A 15,491-nucleotide genomic window follows, 5' to 3' on the forward strand; every position below is an offset into this window, starting at 1 on the left:
TGTATGTTGTCATAGACTGAACTGACGCCTGTAGATGCTTGTCCAAATATTTCCCAACGGGTTCATGTAACGAGTTGACGGTGGAAACAATGGGTCTGAATGGTGGTTTTATGGCATTTTTGTGAATTTTGGGAAGCATGTAGATATAGGGTATTGATGGATTGTCTATAACCAAGTATTTTTTGTCCTCATCACTGATAGTTCCTTGTTCTAAATCAGTGTTGAAAATGACCTTAAGCACATCAAGGAATTCGTTGGTAGGATCGAGAGGTATTGGCATATATGTCTGTGAATCTTTAACGTGTTCATTCACATTTTCAACATAAAAGGTCGAATCCATAATCACCAATGCTCCTCCTTTGTCAGCTTGACGTATGGTAATTTCTTGTTTGTTGGCTAGTTCTTTCAAAGTGTGTTGTTCTTTTTGAGTTATGTTATTGAGCTTATTTTTATTATGGTAACCAATTTTTTTGAGATCTTTATTGACAATGGTCTCGAAGGCGTCTAGTACTTTGTGACTTAAAGGTGCTGTATAGGTGCTCTTGTTGCGGAGCCCCAGTAAGGTATTATTTCGTGGCACATCTGGAGTGTAAAGGATGTTACGAAAGTAATGTTTTAGTCTCAGTAGGCGCATCAATTTAAAGAAACTGATTTCAGTCTCAAGTTGGTTAGAGTGATAGGTGGGAACAAAGGAAGTTCCTTTCTGAAGTGTCAAAGTTTCAAACTTTGTAAGGTGGTAAGATGAAATGTTAATCACGAGATTTTCTGGCTGCGTGTGCTCTTCGCCACTGATTTTGTTGGTATTTTTCCTCCTGGATCTCCGGGTGGCCTTGTGCTTGCCCCTAAAAAATGTGGTTGTCTCAATTCGCTAGTTGTTGGAGCTTCACTGGCTGCTTGTTGCAAGTCTCCTGTTTCTGCTGATCTTGAATTTGACTCTGAAGTTTGGGGGATTCTAGGTGTCTTATCCCTGATGGAAGAGTCATCGGAAGATGTGGCATCCATGTCTGATCTTTGTCCTGTTTGTTTACGTTGTTGTCTTTTGTAAGCATATCAGTTAACCCGTTCGACGCGCATGACGGAACGGTTTCGTCATGCACGTCGGTTGCGCTGTGCGCATGACGGAACCGTTCCGTCATGGCCCCGCCCGCGCACGGAACCTTCAGCGTGGCGCGGAAATCCGTGCCGCGCTGAAGGGGTTAAAGAACCAAAAGTAGACAAAATATCAAATATGATTTTTTTATTTCCTGGTTCTCTACAGTTTATAAAATAATTAAACAAGACCTAAAACATGTGTCTAACCCTGCATCTTTAGACCAGAAATCACAAAACTGAAAAAAGCAAAAAGAAGAAGAAACAATATTTTAGTGACATCCCTAACAACAAAATTCAAGCAAAATAATGTTAGCCCAGTCTTTCTTGCTGCTACCTTGTATAATCAAGTTACATTGTATTGGCCTCTTTGGGAACACATGAAAATGACTATTTCACTCTACTTTTACTTTCTTTTAATGGCTGTTAGTTTGTCGTTGTGCAGGTATGTTTTCAGTGTTTATACTCGTGAGGGCTATTTCCCTTTCAGTGGGGTTTTATCAGTTATTATAGTTTTAAACCTAAACAGGAAAGCCTATTACCTACTGGCGGTTGCCAGTAGGTAGTTATAGTTAGAGCCTAGTTTCCATAGGGAAAGCATTTTTTGACTTGGCTATCACTATGGCATTGTTTAACCAATCTCTATCAAACTTTCCCAAGATAGTGCCAAGGTAGGTTCTGTGTGTCATGGAAAGTTTGGGAGTGATCCATGCAGTGGGGACATAGAAATTGGGGCATGAAGTTAGGGTGCATTTGTAATGTTAATTCCCATAGGAACCTTTGGCTGCAGCTACAGCCCGAACCACTGAACGGACTTACACCAAATTTGACAGAGAAGTAGAGGTTGGTTCAAGGAAGTGTCTTATGATTATTTGGTGTAAATCCATTCAGTAGTTGTTGAGAAATTTAAAAAGAAAAAGATAAATATATCTTTGGTCGTGAAGCCTTTGCGAAAAAAGACGAGCTCATGCAGGGAAATGCACTGCTCTGATTGGCTGCCAACACTTCAACCAGAAATTGTTGGCAGCCATCTTAGGACTCGGCTTCAATGAGTCCCAAAAGAAAAAGTTAAAATATAGAAAAGGGGCAGGGCAGGAATACCCTGACACCCAAACCATGGTCCCTGCCATGGCATAAGAGCCTGTTTATTTTAAATGCTGTGAAATCGCAATATTTTTTAATTCACTGTAATTTTTGGGGAGAAAAGCGAGTGTGGACTTCCGCACTTGCTTTTGAATTACCCCCAAGTGGGCCAGGTCCCACAGCCATATAATAAATATAGGAGGGAGGTGTACTGGCCCCCCTCCTAGGGCTTATTAAAGCCCCCAGGGACCGCCACCTCCCTGGAGCAGTAACATTAATATATGCGGGAAACCTAATGGCTGCCCCACTGCCCCTGGGACTGCCACCTTCCCAGGCCTCGTCCATTGAATAATTGAAAAACAAACATGCAGGGGAGGCCCTATGCGCCCCATGTAGCCCCAGTGACATTCAACTCCCTGGGGCACATCCATTGAATATTTGTTTTGAAACAATGTGGGGTTGGCTCTATGCCTCCCCTGTAGCCCATGGAACCACCACCTCCCTGGGGATAACATAAGTAAGAATGCTTGGAGGGTAGGCCCACACAGTCCTGGCGACCGCCACCTCCCTGGGGCACACATACAACAATTAAGGGGGTCCGTTGTGGACCACCAGGGACCACAACCTTTCCAGGGCTTGCTTCACAAAGGAGTGGGCGCACAGCTCCCCTCATGGGGCCCTAGATGGCCCTGAGGATGATGACCCCCTGGGCCGGCTCCAGTAATGTCCAGGGGTGCCCACCCCCAGAACATTGCTATGGCTTGGCAGGAGCACCGCTCTCGCCATAGCAAACCAGCTCTGCTTTCAGCAAGCGAGAGCAAAAATGCTCTTGCTTCCTGAAAGAAGAGGTAAGTCTGTAGCGAGCAGGGAAACAGATACTTTGCATTGGGATCCAGGGAGCTGCGTTAGCAGCTTCCTAGGTCTCAAAGCAATGCCAGGTCTCATAGGAGGGGGGTATCCGGCAGGGACAGCATGGGCCTTGAGACTCCCCCAGTGGTCCCAAACAAAGTGGTCTGGCACCAGCAGGTGCGGCTCGTTTGAAATTTGCCCAGCGAAGGAGCCACATGGGCCCCCGTCCCTGTTAAAAAAATATATTATGGTCCGGCCCTGGGGTATGGAGTCACAGGGGACAAATTCTGCCTGAGAGGGGGGCCAAGCAGAGTAGGTCCTACTGGAGGTAACAGGAGGACTAGTTGGACCCCAAAGACCCTCAAGAGCCAGGGGGACTTCATGCCCCAACTAGTAGTGCACCAGGAGGTGTGTTTGCAGAGTGGCAGTGATAGGAGGCGTGGCCACCAAAAGCCTCTCAGCAATCCTGTGTGGGACTGGCTGGAGGTAACAGGAAGGGTAGTTGGCCCCCAAGGAACCTCAATAGCCAAGGAAACGCTCTCCCCCTACTAGTGGCCTCTTACCATGTCTTGGAAATCCTGCTGTGTGGGACTTACTGGAGGTAACAGGAGGAGTGGTTGGCCCCCAAGGACATCCTTGGGGGCCAACTATCCTGCCTGTTACCTCCAGCAAGTCCCACACAGCTGGATTCCTAAGAAGTCTTGAGAGGCCATATCCCCTGTCTTCACGACACTGCAAACGCTGCTCCTGGTGCACTACAGGTTGGGGGATGATGTCCACTTTACTCCTGAGGGACCTTGGGAGCCAAGAAGCCCTCCTGGTACCTCCTATAAGTCCTACACAGCTGAATTCCTGAATGCTTGTCAGAGCCCCTGCCCCCTTTCTCCACCGCTCTGCAAATACAACTACTAGATTAAAAACCTTAGAAATTCACTGAGAAAAACAAAGGTTACAAGGATGTTATAGTTAGGAATAAGTATTTGAAAAACCTTTGAAATTCACTCAAAACAACCAAAGGTTACAAGGACATTATAGTTAGGAAATAGAATTTAAAAAAACCTTAGTAATTTACTGGAAAACCAAAGGTTACAGGGACGTTATTGTTAGGCTGACATTTCATTTGTAAAAAAACAGTGAAATTCAGCAGTTATAGTTAGCTGAGCTTATTATAACTCGCACCCCCGCAATACACTGCTTAAGACCTCACATATTACATCACACATGACATGTTCAGTGACACCACTAATGACATCACTGATTACATCATCCACAGAATCTCTGATGCACCCACTCACACCCCCATTTAAACTTGCATATATCCACTCCAACTTCCACACTACAATTCTTAAAACCACACCCATATCCAGTACTTACACACCCATTCACTGATTCATAGGTCTACACAGACATCCACTTGGTCACCCATACAGCCACTCATAAACCAACTCACAGACTAATGCAGCCACTGATATATCCACTAATACACCCATACAGCCACTCATACACTGTCAGTCACTCATAGAGCTACTCATACACCTACCCACACACACCTATAAAGTCAATCACACAGCCATTTACTCACCTTTACAGTTATACACACACCCACTCACTTATTCATACAGATACTAACACATACTCATTCACCTATACAGTCACTGACATGAGCACACACTCAAACATACAGTCACTATCATTTTCACAATCAGTCACTCACACATAGAGTCACTCATAAACTCCAACACTCACCTATACTGCCTTTCACATATCTAGTTACTCACCGGTATACCACTGATAGACCGCTTCACTTGCTGTCACAGTCATATACACACTCAGTCACCTATAGAGGCCCTCACTTACACACTCACTAACCCATACAGCTACTGACTCCCCCACTCAGTCATCCATGCAGGCAGTCACATACCCTGTAACCCACCCACACAGACATCATGCATCCATACAGGTACTCAGACAACCAATCAATCACCCATACAGCCACTCACGTACCCACTCACCAACCCATACAGCCACTTACACACCAACTGACAGGCTCATACAGACATTCTCAAAACCTAGTTACTCACCCATACATTCAGTCAGACACCTAATCACTCACTTTTACAGTCAGTCACACACCCACTGAATCATCCATACAGGCACTAATACATCCCCTGATTCCACAATACACCTTGGTATAACATTCATAAACATTTTAAAAACACTCCCAGTCACTGGATGATATCATCAGTGGTGGCATTTTAGATGTCATCAGTGATGCCAATGGCCATGTAATGAGTGATATAATATGTGAGGTCATAAGCAGTGCATTATAGGAGTGCGAGTTATAGTTAGCTTGAATTTCACTGGTTTTGTAAAAGGGAAATGTCAGACTAACTATAACGTCCCTGTAACCTTTGCTTTTTCCAGTGAATATATATATATATATATATATATATATATATATATATATATATATTTATATATATATATATTAAAAACCTACTGACGGTCACCAGTGGGTAGTTATAGTTAGGACCTCGTATCTACTCAAAAAACGTTTTTTCTTTTGCCAATAACTTTCGCGCCGGTTGTCGAATCTTCACAAAATGTTCAAAACTAGTGGGGCACTCCAGTCAGCTCCTGTCTTAAAAGCTTCGGGGTGATTCGTCAAGCGGGGCCGAGAGAAAAGGAGGGTCCCAAAACGCATTTTCCCCATGTTAATTTCCATAGGAAACTCTAGACAAAGCTACACCTCGAACTGCTGAACGGAATTACACCAAATTTGACAAAAAGGTAGCCCTTGGTTCAGAAAGAGACCTTTTTTTAAATGGTGTAAATCTGTTCAGTAGTTCCTGAGAAATTAGAAAAAGAAAACGTTTCAATATCTGTGGCCATGGTGGGTTTGCGAACCCTCCCGGGCACGAGCTTCACTCTGATTGGCTGCCAACACTCCAAATCAGGAACTGTTGGCAACCATCTTGTGACTTGGTTATACAGTAAAACAAAGATAAAAAACAAGAAAAGGGGCAGGGTAGAATCACCCTGACCCCTAGGCCTACACAGGGGTCCCACAAGGACCCCCAGGGCCCAAAAAAGCATTTTTTATATATAATTTCAGCGGAATTAGCATTGTGGTCACGAATCCTACTGAACATTTAATTTCATGAGGTCCCCGGGTGAGCCAGGTCCCGGGGGCAATGTGGTTTTAATTGCAGCGGCCCGCAGGGGCCACCGCAGCCCCGGGGACTGCCACCTCCCCGGGGCTATAGTAATTAAATGCAGGTGCACGTGGCCCCCCCACAGCCCAGGGGCTTTGAAAACAAAGATGTGGGGGTCCCAACCCCCCAAACTGCCCCAGGGACTGCCACCTCCATGGGGCTAAATTAAATAAGGGCAGAGGGCCTTGAGGGCCCCCAAGCCCTGGGGACTGCCACCTCCCTGGGGCTGATATCAATAATTAGTATGTGGGACTTCAGCCCCCCCACACTCCCCCGCTGACCACCAACTCCCTGGGGCACTTTGTAATGAAATGCGGGTGTCCCTGGGGCCTAAAACATTGGGAGGGGGGCACAAGGCCTCCCTCCAGGAGCCCTCGATGGCCCTGGGGACCGCCACCCCCCAAGGCCAGCTCCTGCAGTGTCCCAGGGTGCCCACCCCGGGACACTGCTGTTTGCTTCCTTAAAGCAAGAGCGTGGAAACCTGCTTTCGCTTCACTGAAGCAAAGCACAATTGCTTTTGAGCAAGTGGAGCTGCATGTCAGCACCTCCCCTTGCTCAAAAGCAATGCTGGCTCCCGCAGGAGGCAGGAAGCCGGCGGGACCATGGGGGCATTAGGGCTCCCACACGGTCCTCAATGTAGTGGCCAGGCCCCAGGGGATGGGGACCCCGGGGCCAGAAGAAGCCTGGGAGGGGGCCACGCGGCCCCCCTCCCCTGTGATTTTTTTTAAAAAAAACAATTAAAAAGTAAAGGCCGTACCCGGGGGATGGGGTTCCCGGGGCAATAATTGGCCTGAGGAGGGAGGCCGCAAATAAATAAAGATAAAAAAAACAAAAAATGACTGGTCATGCCAGGGGGGTTGGGATCCCCCTCATGATTTAAAAAAATAAAGGGTCAGACCCTGGGGGATCGGGTCCCCAGGGCCCAAGTCATACAAAAGAAGGGGGGCCACCCAGCCCCCCTTGTAAAAAATAATATTTTTAAAGAAGCCAGCATCTCGCCGGAGGCCATGCCCTCTTTTCCCACCACACTGCAAACACGCCGCCTGGCATGTTGTTGGTTGGGGAATTAATGAAGCTGCGTTTGCAGAGTGGTGTAAAAAGGGGCGTGGCCTTGGACCACCTCTCTGCAACACAGCTCTGTGGGGCATACTGGAGGTACCTGGTGGTCTAGTTAGCCCCTAGGGACCCTCAGGATTCATGGGGACTTAATCTCCAACTTAGAACGTGCCAGGGGGTGTGTTTGCAGAGTGGTGGAGAAGGGGGCGTGGCTTTTGTCCTCCTCTCAGCAATCCAGCTCTGTGGCACTTACTGGAGGTACCTGGAGGGCAAGTTGGCCCCCAGGGACCCTCAGTATTCAAGGGGAATTAATCCCCCAACTTAGAACGTGCCAGGGGGTGCATTTGCTGAGTGGTGGAGAAAGGGGTCATGGCCTAGTATGAGAAGTTAGCAATCCTTCTGTGTGGGAATTAGTGGAGGTAATGGGAGGGGTAGTTGGCCCCCAAGGTTGACGTTTGGGGGCTAACTACCCCTCCTGTTGCCTCCAGGAAATCTCACACAGTGGGATTGCTAAAAGGTGTTCGGAGGCCACGCTCACCTTTCTCCACCACTCTGCAAACGTGACTTCTATGTTAACCTCCCCATCAGAAATTGTATTTTATCTTCGCTTCGTTTGCTACACTGGCTCCCTGTCAGAAAACACGTTGAATTCAAGGCCTTGGTCCTTGCTCATCACGCCCTCCATGATAGAGGCCCTTCCTATCTCAAAAAGCGCTTTTCTTTCTACCAACCGACCAGGCTTCTGAGATCTTCTTCACAACTGCTTGCCTCCACCCCCGGTTTCCATCTTCAACGCATGGGAGGTCGATCTCTGGCTTTTAAAGCCTCTAGGTTGTGGAATGCACTGCCGTTATCTTTGCGTGCAATTCAGGACGATCATGTGTTTAGGAAACACCTCAAAACTCATCTGTTCTAATCTGTGTATTGTTTGCTGTACTCTTAGCCTGCGCCGGGACACTCCTTGGAGTAGCTGTGTGCACTATAAAACACAGTAACATAACATAACATAACATTAAGAAATTAGCATTTAAAAAACCTTTGAAACTCACTGAAAAAAACCATAGGTTTCAGGGACGTTATAGTTAGAAATTATCATTTGAAAAACCTTTGAAATTCACTGAAAAAAACATAGGTTTCAGGGACGTTATAGTTAGAAATTAACATTTAAAAAACCTTAAAAATTCACTGGAAAAAACACAGGTTTCAAGGACATTATAGTTAGTTGGACACTTCACTCGTACAAAACCAGAGAAATTAGACTGTTATAGTTAGCAGCGATAACTATAACTCGCGCCCCCGCAATGCACTGCTGATGACGTCACATATTACATCATTCATGACAAGGTCAGTGACATCACTGATGACATCATTCATGACATCTCAAATGACATCTCTGATGACATCATCCAAGTGATAATCTGATGCACCTCCTCACACCCTAATATAACCTTTTATACACCCACTCTAAAATACAGACTACCAATATCGAAACCCTAGACACACCAATAGCAGTTAGCACATACCCGCTCAGTGATTCCTAGGTCTACACACTCACATCCACTCATTCACTCATACATGCAGTCACTCATCAATATAGCACTATCATATGCACTCATACACAATCTCACACACCGCCACTCATCCATAGACTTACTCACACACCTACTCAGTCATGCAAAGAATCAATCACACCCATTGACTCACCTATACAGTTATACACAGACCACCTCACCTATTTATACAAATACTAACACATACTTACTATCTTATACAGTCACTGATACAAGCACACACTCATCCAAATAGCCACTCTCACAATCACTCACGCTCACGTATAGTCATTTATATACTTCAACACTCACATATACTGCCTTTCACATATGTAGTTACTCACACATATACCGCTGAGACATCCATTCACTCACCAACACACCCATATGCATCCTCACCCACACATACAGCTCTTCACAGATGCACTCTTCAACCCATACACCCAGTGAATCACCCACTCACACATCTATGCACAGTCACCCACCCCCCACCTACTCACACAGACACTGAGGCACCAATACAGATACTCAGACAACCAATCAATAACCCATATAGACAGTTATGTAGCTACTCACCAACCCATGCAGCCACTAATACACCAACTGACAGACTGATACAGACATTTACACAGTTTACTCACTAACCCATGCATTCAGTAAGATATGCTTAATCAGTCACTTATACAATCAGTCACACACCTACTAAATCATCCATTCAGATAGTTATACACCCACTCATTCTTCAGTACACCATGGCATATATATATATATATATATATATATATATATATATATATATATATAAAACATATTTCAACTTTACAGAAACACACAGTCACTGGATGATGTCATGAGTGATGTCATTTGAGATGTCATCAGTGATGTCATCAGTGATGTCACTGACCATGTCGTGAATGATGTAATATGTGACGTCATCAGCAGTGCATTGGTGAGTGAATGGATATGTATGTTAGTGGTATATGTGTAAGTAACTACATATGTGAAAGGCAGTATTTGTGAGAGTTGGAGTATGTAAGTGAGTATATATGACAGTGAGTGATTGTGATAGTGTTTGCATGGATAAGTGTGTGCTTATGTCAGTAATTGTTGAAGACAGTACGTATCTGTATGAATAAGTGACGTGGTGTGTGTATAACTGTATAGGTGAGTAAATGGCAGTGTAATTAATTCTTTGGGTGACTGACTAGGTTTTTGAGTAACTCTTTGACTGAGTGGCAGTGTGTGAGTGTTTATATGGGTGTATGAGTGGATATATCAGTGGCTGTATTGATGAATAAACTGCGTGTATGAGTGACTGTATGGGTTAGTGGGTGGATGTGTGTGTAGATGTACGAATCACTGAGCAGGTATGTACTAACTGCTATTGGTGTGTTTATGGTTTCGATATAGGTAGTCCGTATTTTAGAGTGGGTGTATGAAAGGTTTTATTAGTGTGTGAGGAGGTGCATCAGATGATCATGTGGATGATGTCATCAGTGATGGCACCAATGATGTCATTTGAGATGTCATCAGTGATGTCACTTAGCATGTCATGAGTGATGTAATATGTGACGTCAAAAGCAGTGCATTACAGGGGCTCGAGTTATAGTTAGCTCTACTAACTATAACAGCCGAATTTCTCTGGTTTTGTACAAGTGAAATGTCCAACTAACTATATCGTTCCTGGTATTCTTTCAGTGAATTTCTAAGGCTTTTTAAATGCTAATTTCTAACTATAACGTCCCTGAAACCTATGTTTTTTTCAGTGAATTTCTAAGGTTTTTTAAATGCTATGCTGCTCGGAGGATGAAGTCCACTTGTGTCCTGAGGTCCTCAGGACACAAGAGGACCTCATTGCCCCACCAGCAGTGCGTCACGAGGTGCATTTGCAGAGTGGTGTAAAAAAGGGCGTGGCCTCAGGCCACCTCTCTGCATTCCAGCTCTGTGGTGCTTACTGGAGGTACATGGTGGTCTAGTTGTCCCCCAGGGACCCTCAGTATTTAAGGGGAATTAATTCTCCAGCTTACAGTGCGCCAGGGGGCTGTGTGGCCCCCTTCTTTTACATTTTTAGGGTCCTTCCCCAGGGCCTGACCCTTTTAATAATTAATTTTTTTTAACGCGAAGGGGGCCGCTTGGTCCCACTCCCAAGGCCAATTTCGGCCACAGGGACCCCATCCCCCGGGGCCGGCCTTTCCGTTTAAAAAATAAATACATTATTTTTATTGTAGGGGATGGGGGCCACATAGCCCCCCAACCAGGCCACTTCTGGCTCCAAGGACCCCATCTCCCGGGGCCTGGCCTTACCGTTGGGGACAGTGGGGGGAGCCCCAATGGCCCCACCTGGCCCACCCAGGGGTTTTAAAAAATGAAGCGCGGAAGTCCGCGCTTCGTTTTTTAAAAATTTTCAACAGGGTCAAAAATGTTATTTAAAAACATGCTTTTTTTAGGCCTAGGTCGGAAATGTTTTTTTTTTATTCATTTTTGTAGTCCTGGGGTGCCTGTGGGACCCCCTGAGCAGGCCTGGGGGTCAGGGTGTTTCTACCCTGTCCCCTTTTTAAGTTTTTAAATGTTTCTCTTACCATTTTCCCTCTCCCTTGGTCCGAGGCACAAGATGGCTGCCAATACTTCCTGATTTGAAGTGTTGGCAGGCAATTAGAGGCAAGCTCATGCTCGGGGGGTACAGCCAATCAGATCTCACAATGCTCAAATATCGATATCTGTAAATCTTTAAATAGCTCAAACACAACTGAACGGAATTACACAATTTTAAAAAAGCGTTCTTTCTGGACCAAGAGCTATCTCTCTGCCAAATTTGGTGTAATTCGGCTCAGCAGTTCAGGTTGTAGCCGTGTTAAAAGTTTCCTATGGAAAGTAACATGGAGAAAACACGTTTTGGGACCCCCCCTTTTTTCTCGGCCCCCCCTTAACAAATCACCCTGAAACTTTCAAGACAGGAGTTGACCTGAGTAAACGATTCATTTTGATCATTTCGTAAAGATTTGTCAAACGGCACCAAAGTTATTGGCAAATCAAAAAAACACTTTTTCTATGGAATCTAGGTTCCAACTATAACTACCTACTGGCGACCGCCAGTAGGTAATATATATATATATATATATGAAACGCGTTGGTTGAGCTATGTTGTGAATAAACACATTTTGAAATATCTCCTTTCCGAGTGCCGCATCTTTGGAATGATAATATATATATGGCGATTAGCTGCTGAAGGAAAAGTAAAAGAAATTCTTGCACTCACTTGGTGTCCGTGCTCCAGTCTTTGGTAACAAGTTGCAGAAGTGAGTGGAGAAACGCAGAATATATATATATATATATATATAGTCAGGTTGCCTTGGTTGGTATTTTACCAATTCAAAGCTGTAATACTGTGCCTGGAGTGGTAAATGGATTTTGTCATTTTACAGCTCGGCAAGGACAGTACTGTACTAGTCCTATGCTTAAAGACTTTGCTGTAGAAATGGCAAAAGACTTTGTCTATTTTTATCTCGGCGTGGATAGCGCTGTGCTAATCCTATGCTTAAAGACTTTGACAAAAAAGCAGACATTTGAGGTGAGCAGATCTAGAGTGTCGCTGGTGTTGAGAGTGCTCGATACAGGAACTGCTTTCCCCCTAAACTTGAGAACTACCCAGAGTTCTCTGCTTCTTTTTTGCATCATATATATATATATATATATATATATATATATATATATATATATATATATATATATATATTATCTATTGGCGGTCGCTAGTAGATAGTTATAGTTAGGACCGAGTTTCCATAGGAAATCTGAAAATTCTATTTTGAATAACTTTGGCGCCGGTTGACGAATCCTCGCGAAATTTTCAAAACTAATGGGGCGCTCCGTTCACCTCCTACCCTGAAAGTCTCGGGGTGATTCGTCAAGCGGGGGCCGAGAAAAAAGGGGGGTCCCAAAACGCGTTTTCCCCATGCATTTTTCCATAGGACCTTTAGTCGAAGGTACAGCCCGAACGGCTGAACAGAATTACTTGAAATTTGCAGAGAGGTAGTCCTCAGGTCAGGGAAGTGCCTTTTGCAGGTCTGGTGTCAATCTGTTCAGTAGATCCTGAGAAAATAGCATTTAAATGCATATAAATATCTATAAGCGCGCACCGTGCGCGCACCGTGCGAACACCCTAACGTGCGCGAGCGTAATTCTGATTGGTGGTTACATGTTAGTTAATGTTCGAATCGGTCGAAATCAGGAAGTGTCGGCCGCCATTTTGTTTGTTTTCAGTGCGAGAAAGGTGGCGAACGTGAAAAGGGGGCAGGGTAGAGAGTTCCTGACCCCCTAGCCTTTGTCAGGGGGTCCCTGAAGGAACCCGAAGGCAGAAAAAAAATGTTTAATTTTTTTTAAAAAAAATTGCGGGGGTGCGCGTCCCGTGCGCGCACGGTGAAAAACCCAAAAAAACGTACAAATTCACAGAAAAAAACATAGGTTACACACACGTTATAGTTAGGAATTAGCATTTAAAAAACCTTGCAAATTCACTTAAAAAACCATAGGTTTCACACATGTTATAGTTAGGTGGATATTTCACTCGTAAAAAAACAATGAAATTCCCCCGTTATAGTTAGTTCAGATAACTATAACTCGCGCGACCGCCACTCTATCACAAGGATGATGTCATCAGTGATGTCATGAGTGATGCCACTGACCATGTCATGAGTGATGTAATATGTGACGTCATGAGCAGTGGATTGCGGGCGCGCGAGTTATAGTTATCTGAACTAACTATAACGGGGGAATTTCATTGTTTTTTTACGAGTGAAATATCCACCTAACTTTAACATGTGTGAAACCTATGTTTTTTTAAGTGAATTTGCAAGGTTTTTTAAATACTAATTCCTAACTATAACGTGTGTGTAACCTATGTTTTTTTCAGTGATATATATATGTATATATATATATATATAATTATACACAAGAAAATACGTGTTTTATTGTTTTCAAAACTACATTGGGCTTGGATTCAGCCCTACGCTTGCACCCGCTGTTGTGTGTGACGCAATTAGAATCACATAGTTTGGAAATATATAAATATATATGTCCCAAAGCATCCCCACAAAGTCCTCCTCAGGGGAGAATAACTAGAGCAGACCCAAAACTTTGTGCTGGTGATTTATTCCTCACACCATTCCGCCATTACGCGTTTTGGCCGATCCCGGCCTTGATCACATGACAACGCTAGTACATACAATCGCCATTTTAAAGTGACAGTGCTTGTGCTCCAAGTAAAAGAAATGGAAGATATACTACATATAAATATGCTTGCACATCTGAATAAAAGTATAAATACCATTATATAAACAACCATATTGAATTAAAAAACACAATTATTGATATTTACAAGTGCAAATTAAGCAATTTACGCAGGCTTCCTAATTAATGTTTTGGCATTAATGCATTTACATCTCTCATTTGTCTATGTTTGTCATATTAGCACATCAAAATAAAAGTATGAATACCATTATAAAAACAACCATATTGAATTCAAAAAACAATTATGGAAATTTACATGTGCAAATTTGACTTTTTACGCAGCCGCCGTAATTGATGTTTTAGCATACATGCATTATCATTTTGTATTCATTTGATGTCCCATTCTTTCACTTGGCTAACTATAAATAATGTAATATCACACCTACAGACTATTTGTCTGACTCCCAGTCCACACTGATGTGCATTTGCTATTATCTATTTATCGTTTATAAGGAGCTTTCCCAAACAATGCTACATTTATTGTGACCAATGCACATAACATATTACCTCCTCGCTATGGAAAGATATCTACAGAGTTCCTCACTCTAATTGAGACCACCTGGATACTTGGTGTCAAGCTCCAGTATGTAGCGAGTCTCTAGGCGTCTTAGCTGGGCTTCCTGACTACCCCCTCTTTTCTGGGCTGGCACTGCATCAATAACATAATATTTCAGATGTTTAAGATTGCTATTGTGGTGCTCTCTAAAATGCCTAGCTACTGGATAGCTTACATCATTGTTAATTATAGCCCTTGTGTGCTGTAGGATCCTCTTATGGGCCGCTAACTTTGTACTACCTATATATTTAAGGTTGCAGCTGCATTCCAGAAGGTAGACTGCATATTTGGTTTTACAGGTTAAAGGTTTGTCTATTACCTGTATCTTATGTTCAAATGCTGTTTTGAAAGAAGTTTTGTTAATGCCATATTGGCAGGCTTTACAGTTTGAACATTTGAAAAATCCTTTTCTTGCTGATAGCCACCTACCTGACCCCTGGTTTTCTGGGCTGCTCTGTACCAGTGCATCACCCATTGACCAAGTCTTTCTATATGTGATTGCTGGCTGTGCTGGTATAAGTCACCTATAACAGGATCATCCTTTACTTTGGGCCAATTACGCCTGATGATGGACCTGATTTGCTTCTTCTCCTATTTTGAGTAGGTCAGTATCAGTCTAGTAGGTCCATCCACCAGCTTTAACTCCCCACTATGCTTGGGCTTGTATTGAAGCAAATCTTCCCTGGCTTTCTGTCTAGACTTAGTGATTGCAGCATCTATGACCCTCTTGATAGAAAGCGTTCTTTGCATTCTGATTGCTTGTCAAATAAATCCGTTTCATTACTGCAAATGCGCCGTATCCGGAGC

The 15,491-nt window shown here is 43.8% G+C and overlaps 1 protein-coding gene across 1 annotated transcript in view; it reads left to right on the plus strand.

Annotated features, from left to right (window-relative positions):
* The window catches only part of TMEM114 (transmembrane protein 114), a 797,325-nt gene that overhangs the window by 504,047 nt on the left and 277,787 nt on the right, over nucleotides 1-15,491 (plus strand). The gene's annotated exons all lie outside the window — the stretch shown is intronic.

The sequence above is a fragment of the Triturus cristatus genome, chromosome 10 (assembly GCF_964204655.1).
Source record: "Triturus cristatus chromosome 10, aTriCri1.1, whole genome shotgun sequence".
NCBI classification, from domain to species: Eukaryota; Metazoa; Chordata; class Amphibia; order Caudata; family Salamandridae; genus Triturus; species Triturus cristatus.